We start from the raw sequence: 11792 nt of genomic DNA, 5'->3' as shown, positions 1-11792 counted from the left end.
TGCGAAATTTTCTGCTCGTTCTTCTTAAACAAAAAAAGAAAAAAACCGACGCAGTCGGTAGGACTCGAACCTACGCTCCCAGAGGGAATCTGATTTCTAGTCAGACGCCTTAACCACTCGGCCACGACTGCTCGTAACTGAAGTTTCCCTGGAATCGTGAGAAATGCAACCGGTCTGCGCAGAATGTTGACAGGAAACGAACTCTGTGCACTGATTACGGCAGGGCTACCATCGCTACGAGACGAGCCATTGCGGAAACGTTAAAATCTTCGCCCGGACAGGGACTTGAACCCTGGACCCTTAGGTTAAAAGCCTAATGCTCTACCGACTGAGCTATCCGGGCTCACCCTTGTTGTGGATGGAGCGGCTGCAAGCAATGTGAATAACTGGAACGCGTGTGTAGGCGTACTACGGTAACAGCTGGCTTCTGCCGCAACTGGCGACTTCACCGACTTCCCACTGACGCTGGTAGCAGCCCAACAGCGGACCAGTGCCACTTCTCCCTTTATTCCGGTGCCGACAGTAATTGCATCATGTGCCTGTTTTCCCCGATTACGTTCGGCCGAAGCTCCGGAGGGTGGGCGACAAACGACAGTTCGAAGGCCAAAACATGGAGCGTTGTGTGCGCAAAAACTTCCGTTCCGGTACCGGGAATCGAACCCGGGCCTCCTGGGTGAAAGCCAGGTATCCTAGCCACTAGACCACACCGGATTTGCTCGATAAGCGTGAGATCTTCTCCGTCTCCTCTCGTATTTCGTGCTGAATCTGGTCTCAGTGGTGTTCTCTGTTTGCGAGCATATTTGCGCCTACAGACTGGCATGGCGCACAGCTCGAAATTGACTATTCATTATTTTACTCATAACAAGGGAAGAGAAAGATCAAAGTTGTACGTTGTCATAATTGGAAATAAACATATTGACGCTGAGGTGTAGCCTCCTTGTGGATAACGAACGACAATTAAGTTCGTTCCCTAGCAACAGCAACGCCGTTAATTCAGCCATGATGTACAGCAAATTAAATGCCCCGGGTGAGGATCGAACTCACGACCTTAAGATTATGAGACTTACGCGCTACCTACTGCGCTACCGAGGCACGTTGCAAGCAACGTTACAGGAAACTTGGTAAGTCTCGCATATTAGAGATAGACAGTTTGCGCTTTCTCAAGAATCTGTTGTGTTGCTACACGTGCTTTCCCTACTTGCTAGATTAAACTGCTGCCGCAGCTTTTTCAACGGAACGCAGCACTGCCCGAGGTTACAGTACATCGCCCTTGCGGCACCTGAACACAGCGGCCTGTTGGGCCAGGCCGACGTTAGAGTTCAGAAATAGCACGCGACCGTCCAGGTACGGTCTACTGCGTGCTGCGTGTATGGTTCTTCTCACAGCGAATCCTGCTATACATTCCTGAGGCTGACGCAGCTCAGGCGAGGAATCGGCGCGGCAGCATTATAGCGAGAACAGCAGAACGATGCATCGGCCGGGAATCGAACCCGGGCCGTCCGCATGCTAAGCGAGCATTCACCAATTTTTTTTTTGTTCTCATTTCTTTCGTTGCATTTGTTGGGGGCGGACGTCCGATGACGCCCGTTCAAGTTCATCGTTGACTCGGTCTTTTATTACAGAGGGCAGATAACTCTCAGACCGAACACGCTGAGCTATCGTGCCGGCAAGCCTTACGATTATGAGACTTACGCGCTGCCTACTGCACTACTGAGGCACATGCCATTGAACCACCGATGCTCGACAAGCTGCCCGTGCTTCCCGAGCACTTTTCTGCATGGGAAAGTGGGATTGCCACCCAGCGACGTCGGATACAACCGAAAAAAGTGCTACACACGTGGAGTCCTCCACTACATTGCCTTAAAACGAATGCTCATCACTATCGTGTGAGTAACCTTGCGGCCGCGGCGACTAGTCTTGCCCAAAGACGCAGCGTGCGTGGAGGCGCTACCCGAATGCGTGTGGATGCACCCTCCTACCTCGAAAAGCGCCTGCAGCTACTATCACCGTGGGCCGCTGCTGGCGGGCGGGAAGCCGACACAGCGGGGCGTTGCGAGCAGCGGCAGTGCGGTGGTGGTGTAATGGTGAGCATAGTTGCCTTCCAAGCAGTTGATCCGGGTTCGATTCCCGGCCACCGCAAGTGGCGCTGGTTTTTTCGTATGAGTATGTGAGCCGCGTGCTGTTACATGAAGGTTTTTTTCGTCGTTGCTCCACGCAGACCATCCTGTAGTATGTCCCGACTTGTCCCGACTTTGCTCGGCTGACGCGAAAGCTGACGCTTGGAATTCGCCCTTATCAAAATGACAGGCACTATAAACGGCTGTGAGAGGCGAGGTGTGGAGAGGTACCAAAACGACAGGCAAACTGCGAAATTTTCTGCTCGTTCTTCTTAAACAAAAAAAGAAAAAAACCGACGCAGTCGGTAGGACTCGAACCTACGCTCCCAGAGGGAATCTGATTTCTAGTCAGACGCCTTAACCACTCGGCCACGACTGCTCGTAACTGAAGTTTCCCTGGAATCGTGAGAAATGCAACCGGTCTGCGCAGAATGTTGACAGGAAACGAACTCTGTGCACTGATTACGGCAGGGCTACCATCGCTACGAGACGAGCCATTGCGGAAACGTTAAAATCTTCGCCCGGACAGGGACTTGAACCCTGGACCCTTAGGTTAAAAGCCTAATGCTCTACCGACTGAGCTATCCGGGCTCACCCTTGTTGTGGATGGAGCGGCTGCAAGCAATGTGAATAACTGGAACGCGTGTGTAGGCGTACTACGGTAACAGCTGGCTTCTGCCGCAACTGGCGACTTCACCGACTTCCCACTGACGCTGGTAGCAGCCCAACAGCGGACCAGTGCCACTTCTCCCTTTATTCCGGTGCCGACAGTAATTGCATCATGTGCCTGTTTTCCCCGATTACGTTCGGCCGAAGCTCCGGAGGGTGGGCGACAAACGACAGTTCGAAGGCCAAAACATGGAGCGTTGTGTGCGCAAAAACTTCCGTTCCGGTACCGGGAATCGAACCCGGGCCTCCTGGGTGAAAGCCAGGTATCCTAGCCACTAGACCACACCGGATTTGCTCGATAAGCGTGAGATCTTCTCCGTCTCCTCTCGTATTTCGTGCTGAATCTGGTCTCAGTGGTGTTCTCTGTTTGCGAGCATATTTGCGCCTACAGACTGGCATGGCGCACAGCTCGAAATTGACTATTCATTATTTTACTCATAACAAGGGAAGAGAAAGATCAAAGTTGTACGTTGTCATAATTGGAAATAAACATATTGACGCTGAGGTGTAGCCTCCTTGTGGATAACGAACGACAATTAAGTTCGTTCCCTAGCAACAGCAACGCCGTTAATTCAGCCATGATGTACAGCAAATTAAATGCCCCGGGTGAGGATCGAACTCACGACCTTAAGATTATGAGACTTACGCGCTACCTACTGCGCTACCGAGGCACGTTGCAAGCAACGTTACAGGAAACTTGGTAAGTCTCGCATATTAGAGATAGACAGTTTGCGCTTTCTCAAGAATCTGTTGTGTTGCTACACGTGCTTTCCCTACTTGCTAGATTAAACTGCTGCCGCAGCTTTTTCAACGGAACGCAGCACTGCCCGAGGTTACAGTACATCGCCCTTGCGGCACCTGAACACAGCGGCCTGTTGGGCCAGGCCGACGTTAGAGTTCAGAAATAGCACGCGACCGTCCAGGTACGGTCTACTGCGTGCTGCGTGTATGGTTCTTCTCACAGCGAATCCTGCTATACATTCCTGAGGCTGACGCAGCTCAGGCGAGGAATCGGCGCGGCAGCATTATAGCGAGAACAGCAGAACGATGCATCGGCCGGGAATCGAACCCGGGCCGTCCGCATGCTAAGCGAGCATTCACCAATTTTTTTTTTGTTCTCATTTCTTTCGTTGCATTTGTTGGGGGCGGACGTCCGATGACGCCCGTTCAAGTTCATCGTTGACTCGGTCTTTTATTACAGAGGGCAGATAACTCTCAGACCGAACACGCTGAGCTATCGTGCCGGCAAGCCTTACGATTATGAGACTTACGCGCTGCCTACTGCACTACTGAGGCACATGCCATTGAACCACCGATGCTCGACAAGCTGCCCGTGCTTCCCGAGCACTTTTCTGCATGGGAAAGTGGGATTGCCACCCAGCGACGTCGGATACAACCGAAAAAAGTGCTACACACGTGGAGTCCTCCACTACATTGCCTTAAAACGAATGCTCATCACTATCGTGTGAGTAACCTTGCGGCCGCGGCGACTAGTCTTGCCCAAAGACGCAGCGTGCGTGGAGGCGCTACCCGAATGCGTGTGGATGCACCCTCCTACCTCGAAAAGCGCCTGCAGCTACTATCACCGTGGGCCGCTGCTGGCGGGCGGGAAGCCGACACAGCGGGGCGTTGCGAGCAGCGGCAGTGCGGTGGTGGTGTAATGGTGAGCATAGTTGCCTTCCAAGCAGTTGATCCGGGTTCGATTCCCGGCCACCGCAAGTGGCGCTGGTTTTTTCGTATGAGTATGTGAGCCGCGTGCTGTTACATGAAGGTTTTTTTCGTCGTTGCTCCACGCAGACCATCCTGTAGTATGTCCCGACTTGTCCCGACTTTGCTCGGCTGACGCGAAAGCTGACGCTTGGAATTCGCCCTTATCAAAATGACAGGCACTATAAACGGCTGTGAGAGGCGAGGTGTGGAGAGGTACCAAAACGACAGGCAAACTGCGAAATTTTCTGCTCGTTCTTCTTAAACAAAAAAAGAAAAAAACCGACGCAGTCGGTAGGACTCGAACCTACGCTCCCAGAGGGAATCTGATTTCTAGTCAGACGCCTTAACCACTCGGCCACGACTGCTCGTAACTGAAGTTTCCCTGGAATCGTGAGAAATGCAACCGGTCTGCGCAGAATGTTGACAGGAAACGAACTCTGTGCACTGATTACGGCAGGGCTACCATCGCTACGAGACGAGCCATTGCGGAAACGTTAAAATCTTCGCCCGGACAGGGACTTGAACCCTGGACCCTTAGGTTAAAAGCCTAATGCTCTACCGACTGAGCTATCCGGGCTCACCCTTGTTGTGGATGGAGCGGCTGCAAGCAATGTGAATAACTGGAACGCGTGTGTAGGCGTACTACGGTAACAGCTGGCTTCTGCCGCAACTGGCGACTTCACCGACTTCCCACTGACGCTGGTAGCAGCCCAACAGCGGACCAGTGCCACTTCTCCCTTTATTCCGGTGCCGACAGTAATTGCATCATGTGCCTGTTTTCCCCGATTACGTTCGGCCGAAGCTCCGGAGGGTGGGCGACAAACGACAGTTCGAAGGCCAAAACATGGAGCGTTGTGTGCGCAAAAACTTCCGTTCCGGTACCGGGAATCGAACCCGGGCCTCCTGGGTGAAAGCCAGGTATCCTAGCCACTAGACCACACCGGATTTGCTCGATAAGCGTGAGATCTTCTCCGTCTCCTCTCGTATTTCGTGCTGAATCTGGTCTCAGTGGTGTTCTCTGTTTGCGAGCATATTTGCGCCTACAGACTGGCATGGCGCACAGCTCGAAATTGACTATTCATTATTTTACTCATAACAAGGGAAGAGAAAGATCAAAGTTGTACGTTGTCATAATTGGAAATAAACATATTGACGCTGAGGTGTAGCCTCCTTGTGGATAACGAACGACAATTAAGTTCGTTCCCTAGCAACAGCAACGCCGTTAATTCAGCCATGATGTACAGCAAATTAAATGCCCCGGGTGAGGATCGAACTCACGACCTTAAGATTATGAGACTTACGCGCTACCTACTGCGCTACCGAGGCACGTTGCAAGCAACGTTACAGGAAACTTGGTAAGTCTCGCATATTAGAGATAGACAGTTTGCGCTTTCTCAAGAATCTGTTGTGTTGCTACACGTGCTTTCCCTACTTGCTAGATTAAACTGCTGCCGCAGCTTTTTCAACGGAACGCAGCACTGCCCGAGGTTACAGTACATCGCCCTTGCGGCACCTGAACACAGCGGCCTGTTGGGCCAGGCCGACGTTAGAGTTCAGAAATAGCACGCGACCGTCCAGGTACGGTCTACTGCGTGCTGCGTGTATGGTTCTTCTCACAGCGAATCCTGCTATACATTCCTGAGGCTGACGCAGCTCAGGCGAGGAATCGGCGCGGCAGCATTATAGCGAGAACAGCAGAACGATGCATCGGCCGGGAATCGAACCCGGGCCGTCCGCATGCTAAGCGAGCATTCACCAATTTTTTTTTGTTCTCATTTCTTTCGTTGCATTTGTTGGGGGCGGACGTCCGATGACGCCCGTTCAAGTTCATCGTTGACTCGGTCTTTTATTACAGAGGGCAGATAACTCTCAGACCGAACACGCTGAGCTATCGTGCCGGCAAGCCTTACGATTATGAGACTTACGCGCTGCCTACTGCACTACTGAGGCACATGCCATTGAACCACCGATGCTCGACAAGCTGCCCGTGCTTCCCGAGCACTTTTCTGCATGGGAAAGTGGGATTGCCACCCAGCGACGTCGGATACAACCGAAAAAAGTGCTACACACGTGGAGTCCTCCACTACATTGCCTTAAAACGAATGCTCATCACTATCGTGTGAGTAACCTTGCGGCCGCGGCGACTAGTCTTGCCCAAAGACGCAGCGTGCGTGGAGGCGCTACCCGAATGCGTGTGGATGCACCCTCCTACCTCGAAAAGCGCCTGCAGCTACTATCACCGTGGGCCGCTGCTGGCGGGCGGGAAGCCGACACAGCGGGGCGTTGCGAGCAGCGGCAGTGCGGTGGTGGTGTAATGGTGAGCATAGTTGCCTTCCAAGCAGTTGATCCGGGTTCGATTCCCGGCCACCGCAAGTGGCGCTGGTTTTTTCGTATGAGTATGTGAGCCGCGTGCTGTTACATGAAGGTTTTTTTCGTCGTTGCTCCACGCAGACCATCCTGTAGTATGTCCCGACTTGTCCCGACTTTGCTCGGCTGACGCGAAAGCTGACGCTTGGAATTCGCCCTTATCAAAATGACAGGCACTATAAACGGCTGTGAGAGGCGAGGTGTGGAGAGGTACCAAAACGACAGGCAAACTGCGAAATTTTCTGCTCGTTCTTCTTAAACAAAAAAAGAAAAAAACCGACGCAGTCGGTAGGACTCGAACCTACGCTCCCAGAGGGAATCTGATTTCTAGTCAGACGCCTTAACCACTCGGCCACGACTGCTCGTAACTGAAGTTTCCCTGGAATCGTGAGAAATGCAACCGGTCTGCGCAGAATGTTGACAGGAAACGAACTCTGTGCACTGATTACGGCAGGGCTACCATCGCTACGAGACGAGCCATTGCGGAAACGTTAAAATCTTCGCCCGGACAGGGACTTGAACCCTGGACCCTTAGGTTAAAAGCCTAATGCTCTACCGACTGAGCTATCCGGGCTCACCCTTGTTGTGGATGGAGCGGCTGCAAGCAATGTGAATAACTGGAACGCGTGTGTAGGCGTACTACGGTAACAGCTGGCTTCTGCCGCAACTGGCGACTTCACCGACTTCCCACTGACGCTGGTAGCAGCCCAACAGCGGACCAGTGCCACTTCTCCCTTTATTCCGGTGCCGACAGTAATTGCATCATGTGCCTGTTTTCCCCGATTACGTTCGGCCGAAGCTCCGGAGGGTGGGCGACAAACGACAGTTCGAAGGCCAAAACATGGAGCGTTGTGTGCGCAAAAACTTCCGTTCCGGTACCGGGAATCGAACCCGGGCCTCCTGGGTGAAAGCCAGGTATCCTAGCCACTAGACCACACCGGATTTGCTCGATAAGCGTGAGATCTTCTCCGTCTCCTCTCGTATTTCGTGCTGAATCTGGTCTCAGTGGTGTTCTCTGTTTGCGAGCATATTTGCGCCTACAGACTGGCATGGCGCACAGCTCGAAATTGACTATTCATTATTTTACTCATAACAAGGGAAGAGAAAGATCAAAGTTGTACGTTGTCATAATTGGAAATAAACATATTGACGCTGAGGTGTAGCCTCCTTGTGGATAACGAACGACAATTAAGTTCGTTCCCTAGCAACAGCAACGCCGTTAATTCAGCCATGATGTACAGCAAATTAAATGCCCCGGGTGAGGATCGAACTCACGACCTTAAGATTATGAGACTTACGCGCTACCTACTGCGCTACCGAGGCACGTTGCAAGCAACGTTACAGGAAACTTGGTAAGTCTCGCATATTAGAGATAGACAGTTTGCGCTTTCTCAAGAATCTGTTGTGTTGCTACACGTGCTTTCCCTACTTGCTAGATTAAACTGCTGCCGCAGCTTTTTCAACGGAACGCAGCACTGCCCGAGGTTACAGTACATCGCCCTTGCGGCACCTGAACACAGCGGCCTGTTGGGCCAGGCCGACGTTAGAGTTCAGAAATAGCACGCGACCGTCCAGGTACGGTCTACTGCGTGCTGCGTGTATGGTTCTTCTCACAGCGAATCCTGCTATACATTCCTGAGGCTGACGCAGCTCAGGCGAGGAATCGGCGCGGCAGCATTATAGCGAGAACAGCAGAACGATGCATCGGCCGGGAATCGAACCCGGGCCGTCCGCATGCTAAGCGAGCATTCACCAATTTTTGTTCTCATTTCTTTCGTTGCATTTGTTGGGGGCGGACGTCCGATGACGCCCGTTCAAGTTCATCGTTGACTCGGTCTTTTATTACAGAGGGCAGATAACTCTCAGACCGAACACGCTGAGCTATCGTGCCGGCAAGCCTTACGATTATGAGACTTACGCGCTGCCTACTGCACTACTGAGGCACATGCCATTGAACCACCGATGCTCGACAAGCTGCCCGTGCTTCCCGAGCACTTTTCTGCATGGGAAAGTGGGATTGCCACCCAGCGACGTCGGATACAACCGAAAAAAGTGCTACACACGTGGAGTCCTCCACTACATTGCCTTAAAACGAATGCTCATCACTATCGTGTGAGTAACCTTGCGGCCGCGGCGACTAGTCTTGCCCAAAGACGCAGCGTGCGTGGAGGCGCTACCCGAATGCGTGTGGATGCACCCTCCTACCTCGAAAAGCGCCTGCAGCTACTATCACCGTGGGCCGCTGCTGGCGGGCGGGAAGCCGACACAGCGGGGCGTTGCGAGCAGCGGCAGTGCGGTGGTGGTGTAATGGTGAGCATAGTTGCCTTCCAAGCAGTTGATCCGGGTTCGATTCCCGGCCACCGCAAGTGGCGCTGGTTTTTTCGTATGAGTATGTGAGCCGCGTGCTGTTACATGAAGGTTTTTTTCGTCGTTGCTCCACGCAGACCATCCTGTAGTATGTCCCGACTTGTCCCGACTTTGCTCGGCTGACGCGAAAGCTGACGCTTGGAATTCGCCCTTATCAAAATGACAGGCACTATAAACGGCTGTGAGAGGCGAGGTGTGGAGAGGTACCAAAACGACAGGCAAACTGCGAAATTTTCTGCTCGTTCTTCTTAAACAAAAAAAGAAAAAAACCGACGCAGTCGGTAGGACTCGAACCTACGCTCCCAGAGGGAATCTGATTTCTAGTCAGACGCCTTAACCACTCGGCCACGACTGCTCGTAACTGAAGTTTCCCTGGAATCGTGAGAAATGCAACCGGTCTGCGCAGAATGTTGACAGGAAACGAACTCTGTGCACTGATTACGGCAGGGCTACCATCGCTACGAGACGAGCCATTGCGGAAACGTTAAAATCTTCGCCCGGACAGGGACTTGAACCCTGGACCCTTAGGTTAAAAGCCTAATGCTCTACCGACTGAGCTATCCGGGCTCACCCTTGTTGTGGATGGAGCGGCTGCAAGCAATGTGAATAACTGGAACGCGTGTGTAGGCGTACTACGGTAACAGCTGGCTTCTGCCGCAACTGGCGACTTCACCGACTTCCCACTGACGCTGGTAGCAGCCCAACAGCGGACCAGTGCCACTTCTCCCTTTATTCCGGTGCCGACAGTAATTGCATCATGAGCCTGTTTTCCCCGATTACGTTCGGCCGAAGCTCCGGAGGGTGGGCGACAAACGACAGTTCGAAGGCCAAAACATGGAGCGTTGTGTGCGCAAAAACTTCCGTTCCGGTACCGGGAATCGAACCCGGGCCTCCTGGGTGAAAGCCAGGTATCCTAGCCACTAGACCACACCGGATTTGCTCGATAAGCGTGAGATCTTCTCCGTCTCCTCTCGTATTTCGTGCTGAATCTGGTCTCAGTGGTGTTCTCTGTTTGCGAGCATATTTGCGCCTACAGACTGGCATGGCGCACAGCTCGAAATTGACTATTCATTATTTTACTCATAACAAGGGAAGAGAAAGATCAAAGTTGTACGTTGTCATAATTGGAAATAAACATATTGACGCTGAGGTGTAGCCTCCTTGTGGATAACGAACGACAATTAAGTTCGTTCCCTAGCAACAGCAACGCCGTTAATTCAGCCATGATGTACAGCAAATTAAATGCCCCGGGTGAGGATCGAACTCACGACCTTAAGATTATGAGACTTACGCGCTACCTACTGCGCTACCGAGGCACGTTGCAAGCAACGTTACAGGAAACTTGGTAAGTCTCGCATATTAGAGATAGACAGTTTGCGCTTTCTCAAGAATCTGTTGTGTTGCTACACGTGCTTTCCCTACTTGCTAGATTAAACTGCTGCCGCAGCTTTTTCAACGGAACGCAGCACTGCCCGAGGTTACAGTACATCGCCCTTGCGGCACCTGAACACAGCGGCCTGTTGGGCCAGGCCGACGTTAGAGTTCAGAAATAGCACGCGACCGTCCAAGTACGATCTACTGCGTGCTGCGTGTATGGTTCTTCTCACAGCGAATCCTGCTATACATTCCTGAGGCTGACGCAGCTCAGGCGAGGAATCGGCGCGGCAGCATTATAGCGAGAACAGCAGAACGATGCATCGGCCGGGAATCGAACCCGGGCCGTCCGCATGCTAAGCGAGCATTCACCAATTTTTGTTCTCATTTCTTTCGTTGCATTTGTTGGGGGCGGACGTCCGATGACGCCCGTTCAAGTTCATCGTTGACTCGGTCTTTTATTACAGAGGGCAGATAACTCTCAGACCGAACACGCTGAGCTATCGTGCCGGCAAGCCTTACGATTATGAGACTTACGCGCTGCCTACTGCACTACTGAGGCACATGCCATTGAACCACCGATGCTCGACAAGCTGCCCGTGCTTCCCGAGCACTTTTCTGCATGGGAAAGTGGGATTGCCACCCAGCGACGTCGGATACAACCGAAAAAAGTGCTACACACGTGGAGTCCTCCACTACATTGCCTTAAAACGAATGCTCATCACTATCGTGTGAGTAACCTTGCGGCCGCGGCGACTAGTCTTGCCCAAAGACGCAGCGTGCGTGGAGGCGCTACCCGAATGCGTGTGGATGCACCCTCCTACCTCGAAAAGCGCCTGCAGCTACTATCACCGTGGGCCGCTGCTGGCGGGCGGGAAGCCGACACAGCGGGGCGTTGCGAGCAGCGGCAGTGCGGTGGTGGTGTAATGGTGAGCATAGTTGCCTTCCAAGCAGTTGATCCGGGTTCGATTCCCGGCCACCGCAAGTGGCGCTGGTTTTTTCGTATGAGTATGTGAGCCGCGTGCTGTTACATGAAGGTTTTTTTCGTCGTTGCTCCACGCAGACCATCCTGTAGTATGTCCCGACTTGTCCCGACTTTGCTCGGCTGACGCGAAAGCTGACGCTTGGAATTCGCCCTTATCAAAATGACAGGCACTATAAACGGCTGTGAGAGGCGAGGTGTGGAGA

The 11792-nt window shown here is 52.7% G+C and overlaps 25 non-coding genes across 25 annotated transcripts; 5 read left to right on the top strand and 20 right to left on the bottom strand.

The window, feature by feature from the left end:
• Positions 1-49: 49 nt before the first annotated feature.
• Trnas-aga (transfer RNA serine (anticodon AGA)) lies at positions 50-131 on the bottom strand. The gene has a single exon. It is a non-coding gene; the product is annotated as a tRNA-Ser (tRNA).
• A 139-nt stretch (positions 132-270) lies between these two features.
• Positions 271-343, bottom strand: Trnak-uuu (transfer RNA lysine (anticodon UUU)). Its single transcript has one exon. It is a non-coding gene; the product is annotated as a tRNA-Lys (tRNA).
• A 296-nt stretch (positions 344-639) lies between these two features.
• On the bottom strand, positions 640-711 carry Trnae-uuc (transfer RNA glutamic acid (anticodon UUC)). Its single transcript has one exon. It is a non-coding gene; the product is annotated as a tRNA-Glu (tRNA).
• Positions 712-1019: 308 nt separating this feature from the next.
• On the bottom strand, positions 1020-1092 carry Trnam-cau (transfer RNA methionine (anticodon CAU)). The gene has a single exon. It is a non-coding gene; the product is annotated as a tRNA-Met (tRNA).
• Positions 1093-2067: 975 nt separating this feature from the next.
• Positions 2068-2139, top strand: Trnag-ucc (transfer RNA glycine (anticodon UCC)). The gene has a single exon. It is a non-coding gene; the product is annotated as a tRNA-Gly (tRNA).
• Positions 2140-2414: 275 nt separating this feature from the next.
• Trnas-aga (transfer RNA serine (anticodon AGA)) lies at positions 2415-2496 on the bottom strand. Its single transcript has one exon. It is a non-coding gene; the product is annotated as a tRNA-Ser (tRNA).
• A 139-nt stretch (positions 2497-2635) lies between these two features.
• Trnak-uuu (transfer RNA lysine (anticodon UUU)) lies at positions 2636-2708 on the bottom strand. The gene has a single exon. It is a non-coding gene; the product is annotated as a tRNA-Lys (tRNA).
• Positions 2709-3004: 296 nt separating this feature from the next.
• Trnae-uuc (transfer RNA glutamic acid (anticodon UUC)) lies at positions 3005-3076 on the bottom strand. Its single transcript has one exon. It is a non-coding gene; the product is annotated as a tRNA-Glu (tRNA).
• Positions 3077-3384: 308 nt separating this feature from the next.
• Positions 3385-3457, bottom strand: Trnam-cau (transfer RNA methionine (anticodon CAU)). The gene has a single exon. It is a non-coding gene; the product is annotated as a tRNA-Met (tRNA).
• A 975-nt stretch (positions 3458-4432) lies between these two features.
• Positions 4433-4504, top strand: Trnag-ucc (transfer RNA glycine (anticodon UCC)). Its single transcript has one exon. It is a non-coding gene; the product is annotated as a tRNA-Gly (tRNA).
• A 275-nt stretch (positions 4505-4779) lies between these two features.
• Positions 4780-4861, bottom strand: Trnas-aga (transfer RNA serine (anticodon AGA)). Its single transcript has one exon. It is a non-coding gene; the product is annotated as a tRNA-Ser (tRNA).
• A 139-nt stretch (positions 4862-5000) lies between these two features.
• On the bottom strand, positions 5001-5073 carry Trnak-uuu (transfer RNA lysine (anticodon UUU)). The gene has a single exon. It is a non-coding gene; the product is annotated as a tRNA-Lys (tRNA).
• A 296-nt stretch (positions 5074-5369) lies between these two features.
• On the bottom strand, positions 5370-5441 carry Trnae-uuc (transfer RNA glutamic acid (anticodon UUC)). Its single transcript has one exon. It is a non-coding gene; the product is annotated as a tRNA-Glu (tRNA).
• A 308-nt stretch (positions 5442-5749) lies between these two features.
• Positions 5750-5822, bottom strand: Trnam-cau (transfer RNA methionine (anticodon CAU)). Its single transcript has one exon. It is a non-coding gene; the product is annotated as a tRNA-Met (tRNA).
• Positions 5823-6796: 974 nt separating this feature from the next.
• On the top strand, positions 6797-6868 carry Trnag-ucc (transfer RNA glycine (anticodon UCC)). The gene has a single exon. It is a non-coding gene; the product is annotated as a tRNA-Gly (tRNA).
• A 275-nt stretch (positions 6869-7143) lies between these two features.
• Trnas-aga (transfer RNA serine (anticodon AGA)) lies at positions 7144-7225 on the bottom strand. Its single transcript has one exon. It is a non-coding gene; the product is annotated as a tRNA-Ser (tRNA).
• A 139-nt stretch (positions 7226-7364) lies between these two features.
• Trnak-uuu (transfer RNA lysine (anticodon UUU)) lies at positions 7365-7437 on the bottom strand. The gene has a single exon. It is a non-coding gene; the product is annotated as a tRNA-Lys (tRNA).
• A 296-nt stretch (positions 7438-7733) lies between these two features.
• Trnae-uuc (transfer RNA glutamic acid (anticodon UUC)) lies at positions 7734-7805 on the bottom strand. The gene has a single exon. It is a non-coding gene; the product is annotated as a tRNA-Glu (tRNA).
• Positions 7806-8113: 308 nt separating this feature from the next.
• Positions 8114-8186, bottom strand: Trnam-cau (transfer RNA methionine (anticodon CAU)). The gene has a single exon. It is a non-coding gene; the product is annotated as a tRNA-Met (tRNA).
• Positions 8187-9156: 970 nt separating this feature from the next.
• Trnag-ucc (transfer RNA glycine (anticodon UCC)) lies at positions 9157-9228 on the top strand. The gene has a single exon. It is a non-coding gene; the product is annotated as a tRNA-Gly (tRNA).
• Positions 9229-9503: 275 nt separating this feature from the next.
• Trnas-aga (transfer RNA serine (anticodon AGA)) lies at positions 9504-9585 on the bottom strand. The gene has a single exon. It is a non-coding gene; the product is annotated as a tRNA-Ser (tRNA).
• A 139-nt stretch (positions 9586-9724) lies between these two features.
• Trnak-uuu (transfer RNA lysine (anticodon UUU)) lies at positions 9725-9797 on the bottom strand. The gene has a single exon. It is a non-coding gene; the product is annotated as a tRNA-Lys (tRNA).
• Positions 9798-10093: 296 nt separating this feature from the next.
• Positions 10094-10165, bottom strand: Trnae-uuc (transfer RNA glutamic acid (anticodon UUC)). Its single transcript has one exon. It is a non-coding gene; the product is annotated as a tRNA-Glu (tRNA).
• A 308-nt stretch (positions 10166-10473) lies between these two features.
• On the bottom strand, positions 10474-10546 carry Trnam-cau (transfer RNA methionine (anticodon CAU)). Its single transcript has one exon. It is a non-coding gene; the product is annotated as a tRNA-Met (tRNA).
• Positions 10547-11516: 970 nt separating this feature from the next.
• On the top strand, positions 11517-11588 carry Trnag-ucc (transfer RNA glycine (anticodon UCC)). The gene has a single exon. It is a non-coding gene; the product is annotated as a tRNA-Gly (tRNA).
• The last annotated feature ends 204 nt before the right edge of the window (positions 11589-11792 follow it).

Source organism: Schistocerca nitens, chromosome 4, assembly GCF_023898315.1.
Source record: "Schistocerca nitens isolate TAMUIC-IGC-003100 chromosome 4, iqSchNite1.1, whole genome shotgun sequence".
Taxonomy (NCBI): domain Eukaryota; kingdom Metazoa; phylum Arthropoda; class Insecta; order Orthoptera; family Acrididae; genus Schistocerca; species Schistocerca nitens.
Note: the sequence above shows the minus strand (reverse complement) of the source record. Positions and strands in the feature narration are given on the sequence as shown.